The sequence below is a fragment of the Salmo trutta genome, chromosome 32 (genome assembly GCF_901001165.1).
Source record: "Salmo trutta chromosome 32, fSalTru1.1, whole genome shotgun sequence".
Classification (NCBI taxonomy): Eukaryota; Metazoa; Chordata; class Actinopteri; order Salmoniformes; family Salmonidae; genus Salmo; species Salmo trutta.
In genome coordinates, this window is record NC_042988.1 from 16,368,102 (window position 1) to 16,379,107 (window position 11,006).

Here is an 11,006-nt window from a genome sequence, read left to right on the forward strand (position 1 = left end):
CTCCCTCGTAAACCTTCAGTTTATTTCCCGGGCTCTGAGAGCCTATTGGAGCCCTGGGAATTGTCACGTTACAGCTAAGATCCTTACTTTTCAATAAAAAGATGCAAGACGCACGACTCCTTGTCAGACAGGGTACTTCCTGCTTGAAACCTTGTCAGGTTTTGCCTGCCATAGGAGTTCTGTTATACTCCACGACAACATTCAAACAGTTTTAAAAAAATCTGAGTGTTTTCTATCCAAACCTGAAACAATAATATGCATATTCTAGCTTCTGAGTTGGTGTAGGAGGCAGTTAAAAATGGGAACATATTTTTCCAAATTCTCAATACTGCCCCCAATCCTCAAAAGGTTAAAAAAGTGCTTTCTGGACCGTTTTTTGAAATTCTTTAGATTTGTATTTTTTTTTGGTCAATTACACATGTATGAGAACTGTATGAACATACCTTTGTCATATTTTATTGTCACCATTTTTTAAATTGTCCATAAGACATATGTTTTGTCTATTTGCAATATGATTTCATAGTAAGTCAAAAGTCCAAGTCAAAGGTCAGTGAACCATTGCCAAAATGCCATAAGAAATGTCCAAATGCAATATGAAAGTATTGAAAGTGCCAAATCAGGGTGTTATGTCCATTTGCCATGTACGATCATAGGAAGTCGGTTACAAACCCAAAAGTCAGTGAACCATGTCCAAATGGCATTTACACTGCCCAAATGAGATAGGGCTATATATATATATATCCATGAATCAACCTAGATGGTCTATTTGTTATGTATGATGAGGGAGAAGTGGGACTCGACTTGAGTTCTAGAACAGGTTTCTAAAGTTTCAGAGCTCTAGGTCTGACGGTTCTTTGATAGTTCTAACAAAGGTAACTATTGCAGGCTCTGTGTGTCTCTAAGCCCCACACTGTGTCACTCCGTGTGTGTGAGAGAGCGCTTTTCTTGGAAATTTGATGGGAGAAGTGATTGATTTACAGTTCATGAGCGTTGCCTAATCACACGTATGAAGTTTTGGAAAGATCAGACTTTTTTAACCTTTCGAAACAGCCCCATATGACCCTAATTTAAGGGACTTCCAGTTGGCACAGGAAGCTGAAGGTAAACGCATGTCCTCATTGGGGTAGGCTCTTACAGAATCCTGAGTTTAACGTCTTTACGTTAAGAATTGACTGATCTACATAGGTTGAATGCAGTGATTTCACAAACTGCAGGTTTGGTATATCAAAACATCTTTAGGGTGAATTTAATCACTTCCGGTTGCTCCAGGAAGCTTAGAATCAACGCAGGTAGACCTCATAGTGGCCTGATGAATTGTCATCGAAGACCGGTTCATAAGGCATTCATAACCCACGTAGGCTTAGGTTGAATTTAGGGGAGCAGGCAATGTCTTCCTATGGGGAGAGAAGTCATTGCAAACTGCTTGATGTAAACACCTTCTTTTCACTGTTAAGGCCACATGGTCAAGGTTAGGCTTTCACAGATCGGGAGGACCTCAGGAATGTTCCTGAGGTCGAATTGTGCTTCTAACCCTAATGGTTCTCCTGCTGTCACCCAAAAGCACCTGAAATGTAGGGCCAGGCTTCATTTTTGGGCCTTCTTTTTTTCACGGTTGCTGCGCTCAGACTGAGCGAGCTACGGTCTAGCGGGGCATCTCGTTGAACTCGCACAGCCTAGAGATTATGGTAATGCCGTTGCAGGCTCTGTGTGTCTTTAAGACCCCGCACTGTGTCACTCCATCCTTGCTGTGTGTGTGTGTGAGAGCTTTTCTTTTGACATCTGTTGGGAGAAATGACCTGATTTACAGTTCATGAGGGTTCCCTAATCACACATATGAAGTTTTTGAAAAGATCTGACCTTTTTAACCCTTCGAAACAGCCCCTATGACACCATTTTAAGGTACTTCCGGTTGACACAGGAAGCTGAAATTGAACACATATCCTCCTTGGGGTAGGCTCTTATCTTCTTGGTGACGGGGCAGTATTCGGAAATTCAGGTGAATAACGTGCCCAAATTAAACTGCCTGCTACTCGGGCCCAGAAGGTAGGATATGCATATTATTAGTAGATTTGGATAGAAAACACTCTGAAGTTTCTCAAACTGTTTGAATGATGTCTGTGAATATAACAGAACTCATATGGCAGGCAAAAACCTGACAAAAAATCCAACCAGGAAGTGGTTTGTAGTTTCAAATGATTGCCTATCCAAACTAGTTCTCTGGGGTCATTTTGCACTTCCTAAGGCTTCCACTAGATATCAACAGTCTTAGAATGTTGTTTCATGCTTCTACTGTGACTGGGGAGAGAATAAGAGCATATGGAGTCAGATGACTGAGAGAATGACATGAGTTCAGTGGCGCACACTCACCTGAGAGTTAGCTGTGTTCCTTTTCTTTTTTGAAGACAATGGAATCGTCCGGTTGGAATATTATGGAAGATTTATGTTAAAAACATCCTAAAGATTGATGCTATACATCGTTGGACATGTTTCTACAAACGTAAATATAACTTTTTTTGAACTTTTCGTCGTGACATTTGCACACGCTTCCTGCATTTGGAGTAGTGGACTAAACGCGGCAACAAAAAATGAGGTATTTGGACATAAATGATGGACTTTATCGACAAAACAAACATTTATTGTGGACCTGGGATATCCTGGGAGTGCATTCTGATGAAGATCATCAAAGGTAAGTGAATATTTATAATGCTATTTCTGATTTTAGTTGACTCCAAAATGGCGGGTATCTGTATTGCTTGTTGTTGTTGTCTGAGCGCTGTACTCAGATTATTGCAAACGTGTGCTTTCGCTGTAAAGCCTTTTTGAAATCGGACAATGTGGTTGGATTAATGAGAAGTATATCTTTAAAATGGAATATAATAGTTGTATGTTTGAGAAATTTTAATTATGAGATTTTTGTTGTTTTGAATTTGCCGCCCTGCTATTTTACTGCTGTTGAATAGTGTGTCGCGCTAGCGTCCCACATGTCCCAGAGAGGTTATACAACATTGAGTTTAAGTCTAGAACTGACTTATTTACAGAGGGTTGAATGAGTGTGTTATTTCAGAAAATCACAGAAATCTCGCAGAGCTCCGAAACCCGCCTTAACGGATTCGTCTGAACGCGCTGCAACTGGATCTGTAACTTTTTTTGGGGAAAAAAACCACTTTTTTTTTTGAACATCACCAATTGTACATTGTACGATTTCTCTTAAATTACGATAGATAAATGTCTGGTTCTTTTTTTCCTGACACCGTAGGTTCATGTACTTTGATGTGAAGCGGTCAAATTAGAGCTCTATTTTTGTTTTTGACCTTTAATCCCAGAAAATGGCTTAACTCAAAAAGTGTTTGAGGCCTCGATGCCATCTTGGTCGGGGCCAACTGCCCATTATGCCAAAACCTATGCTCACCAAGTTTCGTCTTCAAAGTCTTTTCCGTTTAGGAGAAATGGCCACGTCGTGATTGGTGATGTTTTGTACATTTGCAATAAGATTCCATTCGCCATCTGCTGGAATTTACCGGGACAGTGGAAAAATTGGAACAGTTTATAAAACGGATAACGAATGTCCGAGACTTCCCGGAAGATTTGGCCCCGGTGCACAGCCCACCACCGTCCGCGAATTTTACAAACATTCACGGACGTCTAGTAAGGGACCGTACATTTGCAATATGGAGTTTCTCATCAATCATACAGCAAATGCCAAAATGTGCCCTTCATGCATGTAAGTGCCAATGCATGAGAGATGGCAGCTCTGAGTTTGCAGAACTCTAATTAGCATAATAATACATCTGTCAATGCAAGCAAGAGGGCAGTTTTTTTGCATTGGATGCGTCTCAATCCATCGCATCCGCTGTTGTGGCAGTTCCGCATCTGCGGTGAAAGGTGGCAGAACCAGAGTAGGGTTTGTCAGACCATGAGACATTCCGAAAATCTGTCTTCTCACAAAATCGTATGTAGCGTCCAAACGGTTTGGCCTACAAACTTATGACTCCTCTATGGAAAGATTACTCCATGGGACACGTCTGAAGTTGGTACAGCTGATCTTCCAACTTCTGTCTGTAGCATCCAAACAGTCTGGACTACAATAATATAACCCCTCTGTGGAAAAGTTAGACTCACGAACATGTACATGTCGGTTGTTTTGCTCTAGGACGCCCACAGGCCTCACAAGACTCATCTGAAGGTCCCCCGTCACCAGTTGAAAGAAATTAATGGAAGCATATACTGTGCATTCGGAAAGTATTCAGATCCCTTCCCTTTTTTCACATTAAGTTACATTTCAGCCTTATTCTACAATGGATTAAATTCATTTTTTCCCTCATCAATCTGCACACACTACCCCATAATGACAAAGCGAAAACTGTTTTTTTTTTAAATTTGCAAATATATTACAAATATAAAGCAGAAATACCTTATTTACATAAGTATTCAGACCCTTTGATATGAGACTCGAAATTGAGCTCAGGGGCATCCTGTTTCCATTGATCATCCTTGAAATGTTTCTACAAGCTGATTGGAGTCCACCTGTGGTAAATTCAATTGATTGGACATGATATAAGTTCCAACAGTTGACAGTGCACGTCAGAGCAAAAACCAAGCCATGAGGTCGAAGGAATTCTCCGTAGAGCTCCGAGACAGGATTGTGTCAAGGCACAGATCTGGGGAAGGGTACCACCAATTTCTGCAGCATTGAAGATCCCCAAGAACACAGTGGCCTCCATCATTCTTAAATGGAAGAATTTTGGAACCACCAATACTCTTCCTTGAGCTGGTGTCGCCCTGCCAAACTGAGCAATCGGGGGAGAATGGCCATGGTCAGGGAGGTGACCCAAGAAGCCTATGGTCACTCTAACAGATCTCCAGAGGTTCTTCTGAAAGGTACAGAGGAAAACCATCTCTGCAGCACTCCACCAATCAGGCCTTTTTGGTAAAGTGGCCAGAAGGAGCCACTACTGCTTGGAGTTTGCCAAAAGGCACCTAAAGGGCTCTCACACCATGAGGAAACAAGATTCTGTGTCTGATGATAACCAAGATTTAACTATTTGGCCTGAATACAGCATCACGTCTGGAGGAAACCTGGTACTATCCCTACTGTGAAGCGTGTTTGGCAGCATCATGCTGTGGGAATGTTTTTCAGTGGCAGGGACTGGGAGACTAGTCAGGATCGAGGGAAAGATGACTGGAGCCAAGTACAGAGAGATCCTTGATGAAAACCTGCTCCAGAGCGCTCAGGATCTCCAGACTGAGGTGACGGTTCAGCTTTCAACAGGACAACGACCTTAAGCACACAGCCAAGTCAACACAAGAGTGGCTTCAGGACAAGTCTCAATGTCCTTGAGTGACCCAGCCAGAGCCTAGACTTGAACCCGATCGAATGTCTCTGGAGAGACCTGAGAAATATCTGTGCAGCGATGCTCCCCATCCAACCTGACTGAGCCTGAGAGGATCTGCAGAGAAGAATGGGAGAAATTCTGCAAATACAGGTGTGCCAAGCTTGCAGCATCATACCCAAGAAGACTCAAGGCTGTAATCGCTGCCAAAGGTGCTTCAACAAGGTACTGAGTCAATGGTTTGAATACTTTTATGTAAATGTGATATATTTTTTTTTAGACATTAGCAACATTTTCAAAAAACTTGTTTTGTTTGTGATTGAGGTATTGTGTGTAGATTGTTTGTTTTCCTTATCAATGTAATCAATTTTAGAATAAGGCTGTAACGCAACAAAATGTGGAAAAAGTCAAGGGGTCTGAATACTTTGTATACAATGTACACATACCCATGCATACATACTGAACAAAAATATATAAATGTAACGTGCAACAAGTTCAAACATGTTACAGTTTATATAAGGAAATCAGTCAATTGAAATAAATTCATTAGGCCCAAATCTATGGATTTCACATGACTGGGAATACAGATATGCATCTGTTGGTCACAGATATCTTAAAAACAAAGTTAGGGGTGTGGATCAGAAAACCAGACAGTATCTGGTGGTGATATCATTTTTTATTTAAGCTTTATTTAACTAGGCAGCGTGCCTCATGCAGCGTGACATATCTCCGTCGCATAGAGTTGTCAGGCTGTTGATTGTGGCCTGTGGAATGTTGTCCCACTCCTCTTCAATGGTTGTGCGAAGTTGCTGGATACGCCACTGTAGTAATTGTGTGGGCCTTTATAGTGTCCCCAGCACAAGGTGCACCTGTGTAATGATCATGCTGTTTAATCAGCTTCTTGATATGTCACACCTGTCAGGTGGATGGATTATCTTGGCAAATGAGAAAAGCTCACTTACAGGGATGTTAACAAATTTGGTGCACAACAATTTAGGGAAATAAGCTGTTAAAATATGAAAATCATACTGGGACACCGAAGCCTTTGCATGCAATGCCCTGATGTATTTAGTGCTCATCTCTGACAGGTGAACCATGAGGTGGACAATTGTTTTTGGAAAGTAGTCTATTAAGTTTTGCATATGCTACACATCAAACACAAGGAATAGTGTTTTTGTAATTTGCTTAAGGGTGATTTTTAAGGACTTGTAAATGTGGCTATTTTGGCCAGCATCCCTCATTTATTGATGCTGCGTCAGGTTGGACCTGAATGCATAAGGATGTCCATTTAAATTTCTCAAATGTCTGGTAAATAAAAAATGTTCCCTGTTATGTTGTCCGGCGCCAGACTTTCCTAAAGGAAACTCTGGATTTAGAATATTCGCATGAAAAATCTGTCGCCAATTGGATGGGTCCATATTCTTTTTTTATGACACCTTGAGTTGGACCAGCATGTCACTCTGAACAGATACAAATATGACGCTGTTTACACAAACAATCAATTCTGTTTTTTGTTCACTAATTTGTCCTTTGCCCAATCAGATCAGTTTGTTTTTTTTGCCCATAATTTTAATAGTGTGTGATTGCAGCACGCAATTTTGTGGCGTTCCTGCATGTGAGCGTTCCTGAATCTGCATATAAGCCCCCCCTTCCATAAATGGGCAAAAGATCAGAATTGGGCGGTCTGTGTAAACGCAGCCATTGTAGCAGGTAAATAAGTTGTAGTACGATTTGTAACTCAATCAAGTGCTGTAATTGGAGACCCTGAAGAACAAAGCAGCTTGTGCTGGTCTCTTGTCTCTCAGCTCATTATGGTATTAGCTAGCTAGCCAAGTTCAAGTCAATGTTTAATTTCTCAAGAAAAAGCTTATGACCCAGACTGTTGTGCACAAACTGCCAGACAATCAAAAGTTCTAGGGCCCTAGGACTTTGATGTTTTAAACTCGCGTGAATTTCATTGACATTCCTTGCCCCAAGGACTAGTTTTGTCCCTAGGAAGGATCACACTTTTGGGAGGGCCATGCCTGCAACAAGTTGTCACACAGTTGGGCGTTACTTGATTCCCAGAAATAGGACACTTTGTGCCTCTTGCTGCCCACTGCGCGCATGGATGGAGCACAGTCTCAGGGCATGGGCATGGCTGCTTGAGCAAGCTTATCACTTGCTTGCTCCTGTAGTAACTTTGCTCCAATACATTTTCTTTTGCAACTTATATTGTCACCCACCATTTACTTGAAGTTGACATATTGAATGATATCAGTTACATGATGGCACATTTATTCCAGATCCTTCAATGTTTTCAACATTTCAACAATGCACTGTACTGAGCATTTCAGAGGTCACCAACCCAACTCTAATCCTGGAGAGAGGGTTTTGCCAACTAGGCTAATTATTGACCACCAATACCGTGCATTGAGGAGTTAAAATAGCCTGGGAAAACACTGTAGTGTACACTTGCTTTCCAGGAGCAGGATTGGTACCTTGTGACAACAAACAATACCTTACTTTTTAACATAGATAGCTGGATGGATCTTTGCTCTCACTCATCGATCTCACATGGTTTTAATGAGTATAATGAGTTGATTTCAACCTCTCTTGACTGCCACCGGTTGTCATGGATTCCCCAGCCAATGTGCACAAGAGTGAGTTACAGTGGTAGCTGGGAGGCGACACAATGGACAAGACAACAGAGAAACAAGCAGTCTTTTCACTAGAAAATCAGACCGAGAACACACCTGCCCCTCAATGTTGCTACACTGTTTATCTGAGAGCTAGGCTATGGCTACTCCAACACCCACCCAGTGATCTGACCTCCTACACACCCACCCACCCACATAGTGAGTATGTAAATGGAGCGTTACGGAGAGGAGGGTTAGTTTGGATGGTAGGTTCTGACCTCATTACCCATGTTCCCCCTGGGCCTCTCTCTCTTCCTCCTGTCCCCTTTCCATCCTCTGTGCTGTGCTGCATGGAGCACCAGCAACCTAATTAGGTTTGACCTCATTTAATGAACTCAAAACATCTCATCTATCCATGCTCTTGTATTTATTTATATGGATGTATTTGCCACATCTGTTTCACTTTTTAACCAAAGAGACATTTCTTCAAACCTCTACTTTTCTCTGAAAACATGCAAAAATCAAACAGATTTTATTAGCTGGTAGTTTACTGTACCTTCTATCAGGTTTAGACCACACTACTAGTGAAATTGATTGTGAGAGAATGACTTCAATTTGCACACAGATCTAACCAGGTTTTCATATGTTTGTATTTATGTGTGAGGGAGACTATTGGCAAACATTCATTCAACATTCATTCCTTCTCTCGCCACAATGTCCAGACTGCCTAATTGGTTGTGATTGTGTTTGGCCAGTAACGTTCGTGGCCAACTGTGCTGCCTGCTCTGTGGCATCTGTCCCCTGCTTTCCTTGCCGTTAATCCAGCAGTTATTTTAGGCACCTAGTGTTCAGTGTGCAAGATCAGTGTATAGGCATTAGCCCTGGCTGCTAGTGTGACAGTGAGGACAGGCTCTGTGTGTGTTCCACAATCCAGGACTGTAAAAAATGTAGCGTGGCAGACGGGCCCTTTATAAAGTTCATGAAAGACAGTGACTAAGGGAGGAAACATTCTCCATGGTCGTGGAGCAGGATCAATGGTGTAAAAATACTTGGAAGTACTACTTAAGTAGTTTTGGAGGTATCTGCTTTACTATTTAGATATTTGACTACTTTTACTTCACTCCATTCCTAAAGAAATATGTACTTTTTACTCCATATGTTTTTCCAGACACCCAAAAATACTAATTCACACATTTATTAGAGAACAGCCTCTGATCTGGAGGACTCACTAAACACATGCTTCATTTGTAAATTATGTCTGGGTGTTGGAGCATGCCTCTGGCTATCTGTAAGTAAATAAACACAGAAAATGGTGCCATCTGGTTTACTTTATATAAGGAATTTGCAATTTATTTTTTACTTTGATACTTGTTGATAAACCAAGTACTTTTAGACTTTTACTCAAGTAGTATGTTACTGGGTGACTTTCACTTTTACTTGAGTCATTTTCTATTACTCAAGTATGAAAATTGGGTACTTTTTCCACCACTGAGCAGGATGACGCATTCACAAATGAATCTGTGTGGAGTTGGGGGGGTGGAGGTAGACACAGGCTGCTGGGTTGAAGCAGGGCCAACATGGATGGCTAGGCCTACAGTCTTTGGAAGATTACTGTTCTTTGCCGTGTCTGTGTGTCCTAAATGCTATCATGAAGCCAACAGTATGCTAGTGAAAAGCTTACTGAAACTTTAAATTGTAACCAATTTCTAAACAAAATTGTCTCATGGAGAGGGGCATACAAGGTTGTTCGTGCGGTGGAAGACCCCCCCCCCCTTTCCCTATTCCTCACTCTTATTTACAACTTTACCGCTAAGACAGGAGGACTCTGTTAAACTGGAATGAAAACCAACCATTTGGTATGTTCTCTCCTCATCTCTTGGTGGTGTTTAGGGTGAACACAAAAAGAGCACACTGTGTGCTGTGGCCCTCATTTTCCTGCCCCAAAACATTTGATCAGACTTCTAAAAAAGAAGTCCTCCCTGTTATACACATGCACATATACAGCAAGTCACTCGCAATGTCTCATACAAGCCCACATGCTCATGTGTTACGTGTTCTTCTCAAATTAAAAGGCCTTAGGTGTTATTGTTCACTCTCTTTTCGTGTGCCCTTTGAAGGGATAGGATGGGTCAAGAACATGGCCCAACATGATAGGAATCTCTTCCCATAGACGGCCCTCCTCCATACTGTAACTACAGAGAGCTTGGAGGTGTTGGGAGGGAGGATTGGCTGTTCCTTGATATCATCATCACTCTCTAACAGGCTTGTCTGTGCTTGAAGTGGCCATAAAGCACTCAGCCAAAAAAGGAACTGAAGAGAAGAGAGACTAGAAGACTCCTCACTGCATATCAAAGTGTGGGAATTTCTGTTATTGATATGTGTGGTAGCAAGCCTATTTTGTTTTTCTGGTGTGAGTTGACGATATGTTTGCTTATGAAGTGTAGGAAATCAAATAACAATGCGTTACGTTTGAGTGTTTTTTTTTTTGTTTCGCCCATCCATCACCCTCTTCCGAGGACAAAAATAAACGTTTTACAGCTTTTTATTTTTTTGTACGTTATATACACAATTTACATACATGGCACTTCTCTTTCTTTTCTTCACAGTAGTTAAACAGCAAGAATATTACACCTAAACAAAAATATTAACTCACCATTCTAACGATTTCAAAGATTTGACGGAGTTACTGTTCATATAAGGAAGTCAATCAATTTAAATAAATTCATTAGGCTCTAATCTATGGATTTCACATGACTGGGCAGGAGTGCAGCCATGGGTGGGTCTGGGAGGGCATCCAATCAAACTTCATTTGCCACATGTGCCGAATACAACAAGTGTAGACCTTACCTAAAAAGTGCAGTTCAAGAAGTGTTAAGAAAATATTTACCAAATACACTAAAGTAAAACATAAGTAACACAATAAAATAACAATAACGAAGCCATATACAAGGGGTACCGAGTCGATGTGTGGGGGTACAGGTTAGTCGAGGTCATTTGTGGCTATAGGTAGGGGTGAAGTGGCTATGCTGCTACTCGCTGTTTATTATCTTTGCAATGT